Here is a 16,455-nt window from a genome sequence, read left to right on the forward strand (position 1 = left end):
AAAATGAATGCCCAATTGTTATGTACAGAATCTGACTATTCAAACAGTTCCAACAATTCCACCAACTTGTGTTACCCATTTAGCTGTACATTTGCCTCATTAATAACAGCAATTAAATCAAATGATTGCAGTTTAATGACTACACTGTCGATAAGAAAATCAGTGACATATTTTGGTTTGTTATAAATTGTCATGAAGTTGCTTGATATCATGATTGTATACAATAATCTGTTCTATGACATGCAATAAACACAGCAAAGTTATAAAACAATTGCATACAAAGACACCTGTGTCCTCCTGTCGAAAGAAATACACTTTTTCTCAATATTTATGTTTGAGACGTTGCAAAAAGAAATATATTGGTTGAATATACCAATTAATTAAATGTACAAAAATAACACGTTGGTATAAAGGGCAGAGAGATCGCCTTTTTCATGTGTTTATCTAGTAACCTAAATTGAAAGTTTGAATAACAGACAAAGTCAATGTTGAATTATATTAAAATCTGTCTTTCCTTTTCTCTTGTTATCAAAGATGTTGTAGACTTCCTCATCAACAACATAAATGTTTCGACGATTATTATTCACAAACCACTCCCTGTCAAACTGTGTACTAACGAGACATTTTTATCTCCTGTCACGGCTGAAATATTCTATCAGGAACACAAATTGATGAATGACCACTTACGAGTAATTTACAGAAGAGTTCTTGTGGGGACACACTTGTTATCAATTAACGTGCGAGTGCGTATGTTGTTTAAGTGCTTTATAACGTGTAGATTAATATATCGGAAATCTGAAAATAAATAGACTGATGCTAGAATAGTAGATACTTAAGCATAATGATTATCATTTCAGTCTTAGTAAAGCAACTCGCCCACAGTTAGAGTTTTCAACACATTCATTTCCACCACGTTTGGCATAGAATGTATATATGACATTAAGAGTGTTAAAGCGAATGAAATAAGTGTTTGGGTTTTTTTGTAAAAAACAATGGGACAGTGATGATTTTCTCTATTATCTCTAAAACGTTTTGACGATTCACTCCGTTCTGAACACTCTACGAGTATTTGGTTATTAATAAGAATATCTTACAAAACTCATAAATTATGTCATTTTGTACCACTAGTCATTTTCATAGTACTTACGTTTCATGGATATTTGAGATATATTTTATGTAAAAATGAAAATGATTTAAACATCAAATGTTTTCTTTCTTCATTAATTTTACTTTTTTGAAAGCATTAAAGATCAGAAAACCATTTCTCAGAAAAGCTTTTTTTTCTGATATAACACATTTAACTAAAATATTTTTCTTTAAAAATTGATGAAGACTATTCTATGAACTATTTATCTTTGGTAAATGTTGCATTTTTATATGAAATATTGATCCAAGTAAATATCTTTCACTGTGATTACTGTATTTATTTTCTTCGAGGGCATAAGAATATTCGTCTTTTGGATTCAGTGTTGTTATATTTTCTGGTCCTTTGGGATCATGGAGTCCATTCAGTTGATGTGTAATAGAGTTCCGCTTAAGCCGGTGCTAGGGGCGTGAGAGGTGTTGCATATTTCATTACCTCTCATGAACAGACTCAATAAAAAAAAAAACAAAGACAAATATCAAACAGGGAATGCCACGCACCAAATACGCAGCCTCCCCAAAACGAAACCTACAGCACGCAGACGTGCACACCACCCGCACACACACACACATACACGCGCGCACACACAAAGCCAATACACCACAAACACACACACACACATACACGCGCACACACAAAGCCAACACATTGGACAAAACGAACAAACAAAGGAACACAACCGAGCTGCTATTACTCTGCTTGGTTGCATTATTTTCTTCCAAAGGATCTTTTTACAGATTTTAATCAATACTGTATATTATGTAATATTATGTAATTCATTAATTTTGTTCTATTTTCTGCTACCTTAGTGGTTTGCCATCTACAAAAACGAGCTTCACAAACATGTAATTAACTTATAGTTGGTAATAAAGTGTAACATATTAGTTTCAAAGACATTTCTCGAAAATTAAACTATGAGTGTTTCATGCCAAAGATCGTTTTGTCAAACTGCTTTTCAACTTCCTGTTTAGTTAATTCAGTTATAAATAACAAAAGGAGAATAATAATGCGTTTACGGAAACAGTCAAAGCGAGTCGCAAAATGCTTTAATCGTGAAAGATTCTATTTTAATTAAATGAGAGAAAGGCTAGTAATTCTCTTTCCTAAAGAGTAATGACATTTATAGGTGAGTACTCATTTGAGCGTTTTCCCGATGAACAAAACAACATGGCTATAAACATAAATTCCATTAGCCCTTCAAGTGCTTTGTTGATATGAATTATACGAAGTTCCGTTGATAAAGAGTTTACAATTACTTGAAATGAGGAAATTATCCAAATACCTAAATTTAAATGGTTACATATGAAAGTTAAGAATTGACAAATGACAAAGACAATGGTAAGATGCTTTGGTTTTTTGTAACATGACTAGGAATGCAGAATTAGTAAATCTATTTGTTTTTTTTAATGAATATCTAACAACACAAGTCAAATCTGTGTAAAAGATCACGATCAATATATATATATATATATATATATATATATATATATATATATATATATATATATATATATATATATATATATAATAGAAAATATTAAAAGTTACACCTGGACAAGTATATAATAAATAAACATCCAATGGGTTTCCTCTATCTATATTTGTATTTCTGTCTACCTACCGGTTTCATATCATAATCATCAGGGCAGACATATATATATATATATATATGTATTTATATGTCTGCCCTGATGATTATGATATGAAACCGGTAGGTAGACAGAAAAACAGATAGAGGAAACCCATTGGATGTTTTTCTTTTATATATATATATAATTTAACTGCAAAGGAATTGCTATAAACGTAGATATGCCTTTTAAACAGTGTGCTACAGAACGAAGTCACACTAAGCCTTGCATTCTAGCATGCCAAAGGTGAATGGTTCCCTGGTTTCTCTTGGAATTGACGAACCTCTGATGGACGAAAGGTAAACACGGTGACGCTTAAGACCGACTGTTTTAATTCAAGTAATTTAGGCTGGATATTATCGGATCAGTTCATATAAAGCAAACGAAATAAAGTATTTTGTAAGTTAGACATTTTCTATCATTTGTAGTTAAATCATGTATTAGTTTGTTTCATATCTATAGAATTTCCAAACAAGTTTATAGAATTTTCAAACCAACCAAAATATCGTTATCATCATAAATAATGATTCAAGGGCTCATTGAACAAGTATTAACAATAAGTAAAATCTATGATCATGTATTGTGTAGCTTGTTTAAATATGTACCCATCCGACTCAGTCATACGTTTATCTTTTTGGCTTAATAAGGCGCAAATTTCTGATCAGGAGTAATTTGTGTCAGCTGTCACATGCTTATTTGCGAGATCTGCTGATTTCCCATCTCCGTATTTGTGTGTTCTGTGTTCTATGGTAACAGTTAATATGTCAAATATTCTGTTTTAAAAAAAAGATCCTGTGTAAATATGTGCAATTAAGAATATGGCAAACATCTGCTTTGGTCAGCGAAATCTCGTGGCGATATATAAAACAAAGGACAAAGTGTTTTCAATATGTCCTAGTTTATATTAGTTTACTAGACAGTGCTCTCAGTTAGGACAAGTAAACCCGTTTCTGACGGGTATTTTGGTCAATTCCGCTAAAACTGTGGGAAAAAACTATTGTTCCCATTTTCTTTCAAAAATGTATTTGTAAAACAATTTCATCACTTTTTACCGCTAACTGGAAGCCAATCCCATGTATTTTAGAAGTAATCAGTATCATTTTCATCTCATGGAATCAGTCAAATGATGCATGCACTTCACTGCAAGGCAGTGCCGTTGCCGTTAACAATGTCTAAAATCAACATTCCAAAAATAGCGATGCAGGAAAAACGATTCATACGATGGACGGCTATGAGTATGTAGGTCGACTGCAGTAATTATAGAAAGAAATATGTTACATAAGCTTAAAATTGGTTTTCAGCCCGTTCTATGAATCGTGAATGGTGTGGCACATTCCATCACTTCTTATGTACAGACTGATAAAAAATGACATTGAATCACTTTACTGATGGTTGCTCTTCACTGTGAAGTAGTGCCATGTGCGTCAAAGATGTCACGAACAATAGCACAAAAATAGTGCTACAGGAAAGATTTACAGGTTGAACAGCTATGACTACGTAGAATTTTTGACATATTTGACATACACGCATATATTAACTATAGAAGGAAAGGTTGTTGAAGCTTAAAACTTGGCTTATACCTGTAACGAAGGAACGTAATTAGTGTTAAACAAATTCAGTAAAAGTAACAAGTATAAATGGCCATCTCATGAACAAACTCAATAAAATAACGAGGATAAAGAACCGATAGGCTAGACCATATTCCATGAACGCAGCCCCCAATATGCATTCCAACAGAACTTACAGTTTTTTTGCTTTGACCAAATGATCTTCGTTAAGATTAGCTTAACCTTTACAACATTAGGTAAAATAATCCTTTGTGATCACGGAGTCAATTACGTTTTGTGGTATAACTGATGTCCTATTACGTCAGTGTTGGAAATGGGCAGGGGAGGCCTTAGACATCTAATTACATTTGATGAATAGATTCAACCAAACCGACAGTGCTATCTTAATTGTTGACCTGTGTTTTAGAGTGGATAAGAAATTTTGTCAGGTGGCCTTGGCGAGAAGGTATTACGATAGGACTAGCTTAAACTCTGAACGTTTTCGTAAACAGGAAAAAGAGTATAACTCAAGTTTCTCCTTTCATTGTTAATATGAGGCCGGCAACGAAACACAATGATTGACCAAAAGAAACGGTTTTTTCAAAGAAGTTCTCTTCTCCTATAATCTCCGCCATCATACATAAATAAAACGTGTTTAAAAGTGCAGAAATGAACAGATGAAGAATAGTTCAATGAGGCGGAATGATATGTTGTCCCTATTTCTGTTTCCATCTCATAAGAACCAAGCTTACCATATTCTAGCTTTTAAAAAATTACCCTTGTAAAGTAACTCAGTTAAAAAGAAACTTACAAAGAAGTCCCTGATAAATCAACAAATTATTTTTTTAACTGTAAAGAGGGAATATTTGAAGAAAAAATATATTAAAAAACTGGGCGTTCTTTGAAGTGTCATCGAAACTACTCCTTTAAAAGAAAACAGACTTTAACAAATAATACGTTAGAACAACAGCCGATAATGGGCTTGTCACGATCTCAATTAGGAAAGTCTGAAATGAAACATCGCAACACAATAGTTTCGCGGAAAAGATATTGCATTGGTATTTCATACTGTTAGCCACATTTAATTCAGTAAACCAACACAATTAATGAAAAAACTGACAGTAAAGAATAATACAAGACACGTTCATTGTTTACCATTGTCAAGCAGCGAACGTGTCAGAGGTTATAGACTGTTACAAAGGGATAGTCTAATTCGTTTATCTTTTCCTGTTTTGGAATGGCGTACGGCAGATGAATTCCTTTAAATTTGTAGTCCATCCTTTTTTGTCCTATCTAAAATAGCTGGGGATTTTAACAGCAGAGTTGGTGTTTAATAAGATTTCATTATTTACGATAGCATAAATCAGACATTTGATGATGACTCTTATATTCCCGACAATTACATGAACCAGGCCTCTTTAGATAAGACTTATAATAACTATGGAGTCAATCTGACTAAAGTACATCTCCTATACGCTACGCATAGGATCTGACAACGAGCTATTCATGGCCTCGTTCTGACAACCCTTCTGCTAGCCAATCAAAAGCTACCTTACAACACCCTGCAAGCTTTAAAAAGCCGCAGGTTTCGATATCAACAATTTTTATGTTGATCGATGTCAGATAGCCGGTTAGCTCAGTTGGTAGGGCACTTGCTTTGTAAATGAGAGGTCCCGGGTTCGAGCCCTGGATTAACTGCAAATTTTTCTTACTCTTTGACATTCGAACAAGTTGTCTGATTGGTTCAAACCAAAATTGATTTGCGAAAATAAAAATAGCAATATTGGAAATCCAAAATATACAGAAGACGAATGTGAATGGGTCGTTCTCAGATCTTCGTTTAGAAGATCAAATACTTTAGTCAGATTGCTACGGAGTCAAATTAATTGACCTGTGTCGGTCTAGTAATCTTCGCTTAGTCAACGGGAGATTAGGTACTGATTGTAATGTTGGAATGTATACATATGTTTCTCAAAACGGGCCGTCCGTTATTGACTATGTCATAACAAAAGAAAATAATTTTTCAAGTATAAGCTCGTTTTGTATACAAAGTATAAATGAATTGAGTCATCACGCCCCCGTTACTTTTTCATTGATTACGAATTATAGTGCACCTATGTCAGAAGAAGGTGATAGTACTAGATATAAATGGGAAAATTATCTGCAAAATAGCTTCCGGGGAGGTATGATCGCAAAATTGCCCGATTTTAATCGCCTTACGAGCGATATTGATAAAAATGATCGGGGGTCTATTAATACTATGTTAAATAGTTTTACAGGTTTAATTAGAGAAGTAGCTGACCCACTGTTTTCAAAAACGTTTAGAAGTAAAAAGCATATTACATTTGCAGATAGTTATTCTGTAAGTGATGCGGACTGGTTTGATGCTGATTGTAGGTCTTTGAAAAGAGCATAATTGGACGCATTAAGTGCTTTTAATTGTTGTAAAAATTTAGCCAGTAGGCAATATTTTTGTCGGTGTAAAAAAGAATACTAAGATTTAATTCGTAGAAAAAAGAAAGCTTATATTAAAATGAAACACTCTGAAATTGAACGATTACGGTTTTGTTATCCTAAGCAATTCTGGAAACATTTTAAGAAAAAGAAGTCTGCTGTTACAAAGGACAACATATCCGTAGATGAATTTAGAAAATATTTCGAAAATTTGTCAATATATTTCAGTCATAAATGATGAAAGTGAATCTTTCTGTAATGAACATGATTTTAATTCTACTGACTGTAGTTATGAGGAACTAAATGTCCCCATTACACTTGAAGAAATACAGAAGGCTGTAAAGTCCCTAAAGTCAAACAAAGCTGCAGGTTCAGATTGTCTTTTAAACGAGTATTTTATTTCATCTATAGACGTATTGTGTTCACATCTTTGTGATGTATTTAATGTTATTCTAGAGTCTGGTTTTTTTCCAGACAAATGGACAGAGGGCATTATTGTACCTGTATTTAAAAAAGGTGACCCTAACGTTGTAAATAATTATAGAGGAATAACTCTAGTTAGTTGTATGTCTAAGTTATTAACTACAATATTAATTAATAGAATTGAAACATTTTGTAACAATTATTTAGTCATTTCTGATTGTCAGTTCGGTTTTAGAAAAGGAAAGTCGACTGTTGATGCTGTATTTATTCTGCACTCTGTTATAAAACATTACCTTAATAATAATAAACGCCTTTATGTAGGATTTATTGATCTAAAATCTTGTTTTGATAGCATCTGTAGAAATCCATTATGGCTGAAAATGTATAAGTGTGGCATACAAGGAAAACTTTTGCGTATTATAAAGGATATGTATGATAAAGTAAAATCATGTGTAAAATGCTGTAATTCATATTCTGATTTTTTCCAGTATGCAATAGGCTTACGTCAAGGGGAGGTAATTTCGCCCAAACTCTTTTCTCTCTTTGTAGAAGACCTTGAATTGTATTTACAAGGCAATTTTAATTCGGGTTTATTGATTGATGACATTGTATTAAGTCTATTACTTTTTGCCGATGATATGGCAATTATGGGTAAAACTCCGGAAGATTTGCAGAATAGCCTTGATTTATTACACACATACTGTATACGATGGGGATTAGAAGTTAATGTTATGAAAACTAAAATTGTTGTATTTAGAAAAAGGGGGCCTATTTTTGCTAGAGAAAGATGGTTTTACAATGACCAACCAATAGAAGTTGTAGATTGTTTTAATTATCTTGATACGTTGTTCAACTACACAGGGAGTTTTGTTTTAAACCAAGAACATTTGATTGGTAAAGCATTAAAAGCTTTAAATGTTTTATCATATAACTGTAAAGATTTTGATTTTAAACCAAAGTTATTATGTCAGTTGTTTGATTCTTTTGTAGGCTCTATTTTGTCATACTCTTCTGAAGTTTGGGGCCCCAATAAGTCAAAAGATATTGAGCGTGTACATATGAAATTCTGTAAAAGGATCTTAAACGTTAGAAGTAGCACTTGTAATTCAACTGTTTATGGTGAATTTGGTAGGCACCCTCTATATATTAATAGGTATGTGAGAATAATAAAATATTGGTGCAAATTAATAAATACTGATAATATTATATTAAAGAAAGTCTATGAGCTAGGCGTATCCGACTGTAATATAGGTAAAAATAACTGGGTATCGAATGTTAAAAAAATATTAGATATGTATGGCTTTTCTGAATATTTCAATAATGCTTGTTTGTTAGAATGTAAAACGTTTTCAAAAATTTTTAAACAAAGACTTATTGATAATTACATGCAAGAGTGGCGTGCATCTGTTGAAAATAGTGCCGTGTTAGATCTTTTTAAAAATTGTAAAACAACTCTTGTATATGAATGTTACTTAGATTTATTACCTAAAAGTTATAGATTTTTTGTTACAAGAATAAGAATGTCTGCACATACTCTTAGAATTCAAACTGGTCGATAAAAATAGAATACCACGTAATGAGCGATATTGTCTATGTTGTAACACGATAGATATTGAAGATGAATACCATTTCATTTTAATATGCCCATGTTATGTAGATATTAGAAGAAAATACATAAGGAAGTACTATTATAGCAGACCATACATTTATAAATTTATTGAACTTATTACTACAAATAAAAAGACTACATTATTAAATCTTGCAAAGTATATTAAAGAATCTATTAAAATTAGAAATATGATTATGAATGTTAACAATTAATATTAACATTTCCGCCTTATATTAGCAACTTAAAGGACATATTTATGCCTATTTGTTTATAGAATTATTTTAAATACATTATGACTTTTATAGTATAACTGTTCATCTTCCATTATCAAACATTACTATTTACTGAATAATCATCATTGTTTGTTTAAAAGATCATGATAACGTGACAATGTATTATAATATTGTGCTGTTTATTATGCTTGACGATGTCCTATGTACAAGTCTGTTCTGTTCTTCCTATCTAAAATAACGCAATGAATTTTACTGCAACCTACTAAATAGTATATTTCTCGATAGAAATATTTAGTCCGAGCTGGTCATTGGAAATATTACAGTTACGCTTGATAAACACACTATCAAAATTGTTTTTCACAAAATATGCATACTTAAGTCCAATAAGGGTTTCAATTTTACGTTATAAAAGATAAAGCATCTTGCCAAATTAAAGAGTAAACATAATTACAAGATTAGCAAAACACTACTGCCAATGTTTCGCATGAACTTATACAGCCTGAGCCATATAGGATGGTAATACAAAACAATGGTTTTCACAGTGAGTCAAATATTCAAATCTTTGACGTACATATAATAAAACATTATGAGAAAACAATTATCGAAAATAGGATTTAACAAGAATTTGGTATTTTTTATTTTCCTGGCCAAACATATGGCAGCTACATTATGTACAAAGTCTGTATGAATAAATATTACATTTGTAGACAATTAAGTAAACAATTAGATATTTTGTCTAGCATCTGGGAAAACTGATTTTCATGAAGAGGTAAGACTCTTTTATTAATAAATAAAATATTTTATTGTCTTTCAGTAACATAATTTCACTAAGCTATAAATATGATAATATTTATCACGTTCCTTTCAAATAATGCTTGTCGCACATTCTGCTTTTACTATTTATACATATGCGGACAGTTTTATATTCATGTAGCTACTGAAGCATTCTTAACTTAGAATTTAATATCATTTAATGACAGCGTAGCTCTTAAAACTCCACTCAGACTAAAAATAAGATATACATGTACACTCATTGTCAGATAATTGGTCCGTTACAAGTTCTTGTCACGATTTTACTAGTCAACATCAATATTTTTATAACAAGGAGTGATCTCTAAATGTTTTAGAAATTTCTTAATGTATATAGATATAATAATAAACATAAACAATCAAACATAAGCCTGTAATAAAGACTTTCTCCCAATAGAGGCCTGGTTATAATAGTCACTATAATATTTTCCCGTTAAATCGTTTACTTGGTATTTCAAGTTTATTTATGTTGCGAGATTACTCACTAGTCAAAAAAGACAACACGACGTGCTAGACTGTAAAACGGTATTAGTATTTGAGATAGCTTATAGCTTCAGGTGTATTTAAAACCGGATTTGAAATCATCAGAATGTATTGTTTTACGTCCACATTAAAATTATAGCATGAAGCACAAGGAGTGTACTTTCGCTTTTCAGTTCAATATAAAATTTTAACCTGCATGATATAGAATTCTATCAAAAAAGTACCTCAGCTTTATAATTTTGCAGACGAGTTACAGTTAGTTGTTCATCTTATAATCAAGATGATGCAGATAATGTAATGTATTTTGAGGAATCAAACAGATAAATCTAATCAAATAAGAATAATATATATATATATATATATATATATATATATATATATATATATATATATATATATATATATATATATATATATATGAAATATTTTCTTTTAGATAATTTGTCAGGATAGTAGCCATTTGCCGACACAATATTATGATTGCATTTGAAGAATGTTTGTTCTATTAGGAAAATGCTGCCAACGCTGTACCTGTATGTCATGTCACAAAATAATTGAACTATATAAACGAAGGTATTGTTTTATCTAAATAATATGTACGTTACGTTAGATGTTACCTTTTAATTAGATAGACAAATCTCAGCGCAAGAAGAAACATCAATGTTAATTATTCTTGACTGTTCGGTTTGTTCATGTTTAAGAATTTGAAGCTTGAAGAACAAAAAGTCGGTAAGTCGAACTTTCTTTGTCTTGCCGGCTTTTCTAAAACTAAATCTAACAATCCCTTTCTAAGCGCATGTTCTTTTTCACCACCTCTTAGTGATCAGCTTGTTTACAGACGGAAATATCAGAGATCTTGATTTCATTAACAGATGTTGTCAGACCTGATCCTTCACTCGATTCAATTCTAAGATTAGTTACGGTCATCTTTTGTCTTTAAGTGACACATTCTAATGGATCCTGTTTCCCTCGGCGACATTGATAATTTAAAATACAAAATCTTTATCGCCTTATGTATCATTAAGATATATCTGAGTGAAAACATTTTTGAAAATGCGCAAAATACAAGCGTTACCAGAACGTTCATAAACTGTAATACTTTTCCTCTATATAAGATGTACAAGGATACATGCTGAAACAAAAGGACATGAAGCGTACGAAACTAAATAATTATTCAAATGAACAAATTACAATCAAAAACATAAAAAGCAGAAAATAGAACAATCAATTAATGATAACTTTAATTAATTCACTGAATAATTTCTGGTGCCATATATTTGTAGTGGGTGATGTCATCATTATTTTATTTGGACCTTGAAATTTTGTTGAAAGTTGTTTGTATATCTATATAATCCGTAGGGCAATGTATAACTATCTTTAATGCCGAATTTAACAAAATGTCAATTTAAAACTGGCAACACAAATAGCTATTTCAAATACTTTTGTGTTTCTTTTCTAAACTTCTGCAAAACCAATGTCCTTTTTCAGTTCGCGAAAATAATGTTTTCAATAAATTAACAATAACGTTTGAAATCTACTTGTGGCATAGGCAACTAGGCAGGACAACCAGGAATGACAACTAGATAGGGAAATCGGACTTTAGAAAAACTTTCTCATAAAAATATATTATTATTTTATATTAAAATCAGTTAGATTTCCCTTGTCGTTTTTTTTCAAGGAAGTTGCGTTAAAGATTTGAAAAAAAAAAATTAACAAACTGAAATCGAATATAAATGGTGTTAATGATAAATGTTGGGCTAAACGTATTCATTCTGTTATTATTGATATGGGATTTCCATATGACTTGGAGAAAAAAATCCAATGATAATTATGATGTGTTAGCGACTAAAAGACAATATTTACACAAAAACTTGACTACTTAAAGAAAAACTATGGCCATATTTTAAGATATTAAAACATTTATGTTTCGAAGTATGATAGTTTACATAAATAAATGTCCCGCTTTAGATTATATTTTGTTGGGCTTAATGTCACATCGAATCAGTAATAGTTCGTATTGCGACGTTCAGGTTTTCATGGTGGAGGAAGACCCCGGGTGCCGTGCATTATTTTATTACGACAGGGCACCTGCGTAAAACTTTAAGTAAGCAGGTGGATGGCTTCCTCACGTGAAATATTCTACGGCCGAAGTCAGGCTAGAACTCACATAGGTAAAGGGCAAGTGGCAACCTTAATAACTTGGTTACGGAAGCCCCCTTTACATTATATTCATATTTCATTATTTAGTTATTCAATGTCTAATTTTAAAGACATACCAGTCACATTCATAATTTAATCGACTAAATTTAGATATATGCATTGTGATACCTGGTTTTTCAATGCAGATAATCGGTTACTATAGTAGTTGCTGATCCTCTTATTCCTTCGCAGCTTTTATTTCTGAATTGATATTCCGTTGACAGCTTCCAGTGAGTATATTGTGTATGCAATTTATTGTTTTACATTTCCTGTCACAAAAAGGATACATTTATCTAAAAATTGAGATGACCTAAATTTCTAAATCATAACCTATTGTTCAAATCACGAAAACAAGTAAATTACACAGACGTTTTTCACTTTTTACGTAGCAGTTTTGACCCCGCGACAATGTAGGTAAAATATGTAACCATGGAAAACATAAAAAATACAAATTAAGACATAAAAAGATAAATAAATAAATAGATGCAAGCACCTAATACTGACTCGGTTTGATAAGTAAGATAAAATGCAATGTGCAACACCCCTCGCGCGCGTCTAGTTATGAAAGAAAACATATTTGGGCCGCGCCATGAGAAAACCAACATAGTGGCTTTGCTACCAGCATGGATCCAGAACAGCCTGCGCATCAGCGCAGTCTGGTCAGGATCCATGCTGTTCGCTAACAGTTTCTCTAACTCCAATAGGTTTTGAAAGTGGACAGCATTGATCCTGACCAGACTGCGCGGATGTTGGTTTTCTCATGGCACGGCTCATATCTCTCTTCAGCCAAATGGGCCAGAGATGATAACAACACATTAATTAGCCACCCCTGAAAAACAATTTGACAAGACACTGAATCAAACTAATATTTTCCATATTTCATCTCAAATGTCTAACTCCTGTTATATTAAGACTTTTGAAGAAACAAGTAATATAAGTAAATACATATACAATTTATCATATACAAAGACATCTGACGTTTAGAAAATAAAATATTTTGATATGTCCATTGCATATTAAAGTGTTGTTAATTTATGATATTCGATTATGTAGTTGGTATATTGCATGCGTGAAATAAAACTTCACGCAAACAGAAATTTTATAGATTTATTGAGAAAATTGTCACAGGTAAACTTACTCAAAACATTGCGAAATTACCAACAAAGAATTCTTACTATTCACAAATATGTTAATACAGTGTCCACTACAGATTGTTTAAGATAATACACTTTCTCCTAATAACAATAACACGAGTAATGCAAAGTGATGCAATTTCTCTGGTAACATTATCACGAGTAAATTATTGTTGTTTCGGTTAATCAATGATGATAAATTTGTACATTTTCAAAATCTTTATCACTCTTAAATATGCCATTAAGTCAAAGTATGACATAGCATTCCGTACGGATCTCAGAATAACGTATGCCTTCTTTCTTTTACTAAACCATCTATAAATGCATGAAACGAAACGATTTTTTGTTAACTTTCAGCTCATTTCCATTCCTGAACACCGTACACTGACTGTGTTTCAGACACATGTTAAAATATTACCGAAATAACATATTATGATATTCCTATGATACAAACAAATAGTATGCTCCAGTACATGTTTTTAGTTATTCATTTTGACTGTATGTCTTGACATTACATCTGACCTACAGATTTTGTAAATGTAATCAATGAACAGCATGACTTTTCACTGTATTTCTCCTTCCCCAATTTGGAAAAGTCCTAGAAACTTTCAATTCAAGGAATTGAATAAACGTTTGAAAATTACGTAACTATATAATTAAAATGTTATTAAACACACACATCTTTAAATGATTACAAAGGAAATATTTGTAAAATAAAAATAAAACGGTATATCAAATAAAAATGGGTATGTATCGTCGTCTGTTATTGAAATCGTTAAACGAATTTACAAATAATAAATAAATAATGCATAAAGTAGTCATTTGTTTATATTGAATATCGTTTATACGTTGTTCAGAACACATATACACACATCGTTCTCGCATGTGTAAAATGTGTCCTATTTTTTTAATCTTATTTACAAAAATCGAACGAAAGGTATCATCTTTAAATTCCACGAGCTTTTGTTTTTAATAGTACTTCAATATTATATTTTTGGAAGACTTGTTTAAAATGATATTACTGCATAACGTTATACTAATACTATATTAAATTTACAGTTTTGTAAGATATTAAGAAAAAAAATCAATTTTAAGTCAATTTCAAATGTGAAGCAATGTAATGTTTAAACTTACATACATTTTGTGTATGTTACTAATTATATATTAAATGTAAAGAATGACTTCTAACAATATATTTTTAAATCTACAAATGTATTTGATGTTTACCTAATACTGGTGAATAGAAATATTTTAAATGCAATACATTTTATGTAAAATATCAAATAAAAATTACCTATACTCCTTTGGCTTTTCCCGCTTTCAACCCGATCTCAATAGCTCTTTAAATTGCCGCTTTCAATCTCACCCTTTGTCTAATTCACAAATGAAAACATTCATGAAAAATTGTCAGTTCTTATATACTTGACTTAACTATTCTACGATGAAAGTGTACGACAATATTGAAAATATTTTTATAAGAGTTTCGCAAACTTTCCAATGGACACAATCCTATGAAACAGAAAAAGGAAGATTTAAAGCACAGTTTGTCTAATGCTATCTCTTGTTCCACGCAGTAAACAATAACCAATAAACGAAGAGTTTCTCGCCGTTCAAATCCAGTGTCATCAGCTTTGACAGTAAGTGGGAGACAAAGGTTAAAACAGCGCTTGGTTAGATAGTGAAAGTACGGAAATTGCTAACGGCGATAAATGTTCTAACTCGTAAAAACTTTACAGCATTTTTGAATGCACAAAACATGCCTATTTTTAATTAAGACATCAGTATCTTCTTTTAGATTAATTTATGCCCCGGAAGTATTTTTGTTTATATTTTTTCTTTTCTTGTTCTGTTTTGTTTGTTTTGATTGTTTTTTGTTGTTCTAGTTCTTGTTTTAAGAAGTGTAAAAGGAACTTTTATGACCACAAAAGTATTGTCCAAAGCAACAGTTGGCGAATGAAAAAGTCGAAAGCGTTTACTGGAGAAGGGTTTTGTTTGAAATAAAATACTTAAAATGATTTTGTGATCAATTTAACGGTATTAAAACTATTTAAAAAGATATGTGGGAAAAGCTGTGCCACCACTGTTGACTCTAAGTAAATGAAATAGGCGCTGACCCTTATTTGTTATTACAAAATGACTGGCGGACTGAAAATGGATGCGACACTAATCGGGCTCAAAATAATAAACGTCCTCATGTTATCAGTTATACGCATTTGAACTCCCTAAAACTAAGGTTTTACTTAACGCCAAAATCACTTTTTTAGGACATGACATGAAGGTCCCCGATAACAGAAGAGGGCAGCCGAAAATGTTCTTATAACTCTTGGTCAATATATATATATATTTGCGTTGGTGTATTTCTGTGTGATCGCGATATTTGTGTATAGATATTATATTAAACTAACAACATAATGGAAGCTATTACAATAATTTGTTCGTAGATAAGACACAAAATACTGTAATTTTATTTCGTTTTCGTTGAAAGTGTCAGATATGTTTGCATGTTTATCACGTATGAGTTTTATAAATATGGAGTTATCTTGTTGAGTAACAAGAAGCACAATGGTTGGCATGACATACGCGATTCTTTTTTAATTTACGACTTTATTCAATATTGTTACACTATTTGAGTCACTTAAAGAACAGTGTTTGTGACAGTAATCTTTGTTTAATTTGTAATTTTCGTCAACAATCGCCTTTCCTACATTTGTCAGATGTAACCTGATTTTTCTTTAAATTCTACTTTCAATAACTTGTAACTGTATGTCGACATGGTACTTATCGTAATACTT

The 16,455-nt window shown here is 31.4% G+C and overlaps 1 protein-coding gene across 2 annotated transcripts in view; it reads right to left on the minus strand.

Moving 5' to 3' along the window:
• Window positions 1-15,468, minus strand: part of LOC123536855 (uncharacterized) — a 65,515-nt gene extending 50,047 nt beyond the window's left edge. Inside the window, exon 1 of one of the 2 annotated variants that reach the window (XM_045320333.2) lies at window positions 14,958-15,468. The gene's annotated coding sequence lies outside the window, so the exon portion shown is untranslated. The remainder of the gene's footprint in view (window positions 1-14,957) is intronic. The other variant, XM_045320332.2, reaches the window with a different exon arrangement.
• Between the last annotated feature and the right edge of the window lie 987 nt (window positions 15,469-16,455).

This window comes from Mercenaria mercenaria, chromosome 17 (genome assembly GCF_021730395.1).
Source record: "Mercenaria mercenaria strain notata chromosome 17, MADL_Memer_1, whole genome shotgun sequence".
Classification (NCBI taxonomy): Eukaryota; Metazoa; Mollusca; class Bivalvia; order Venerida; family Veneridae; genus Mercenaria; species Mercenaria mercenaria.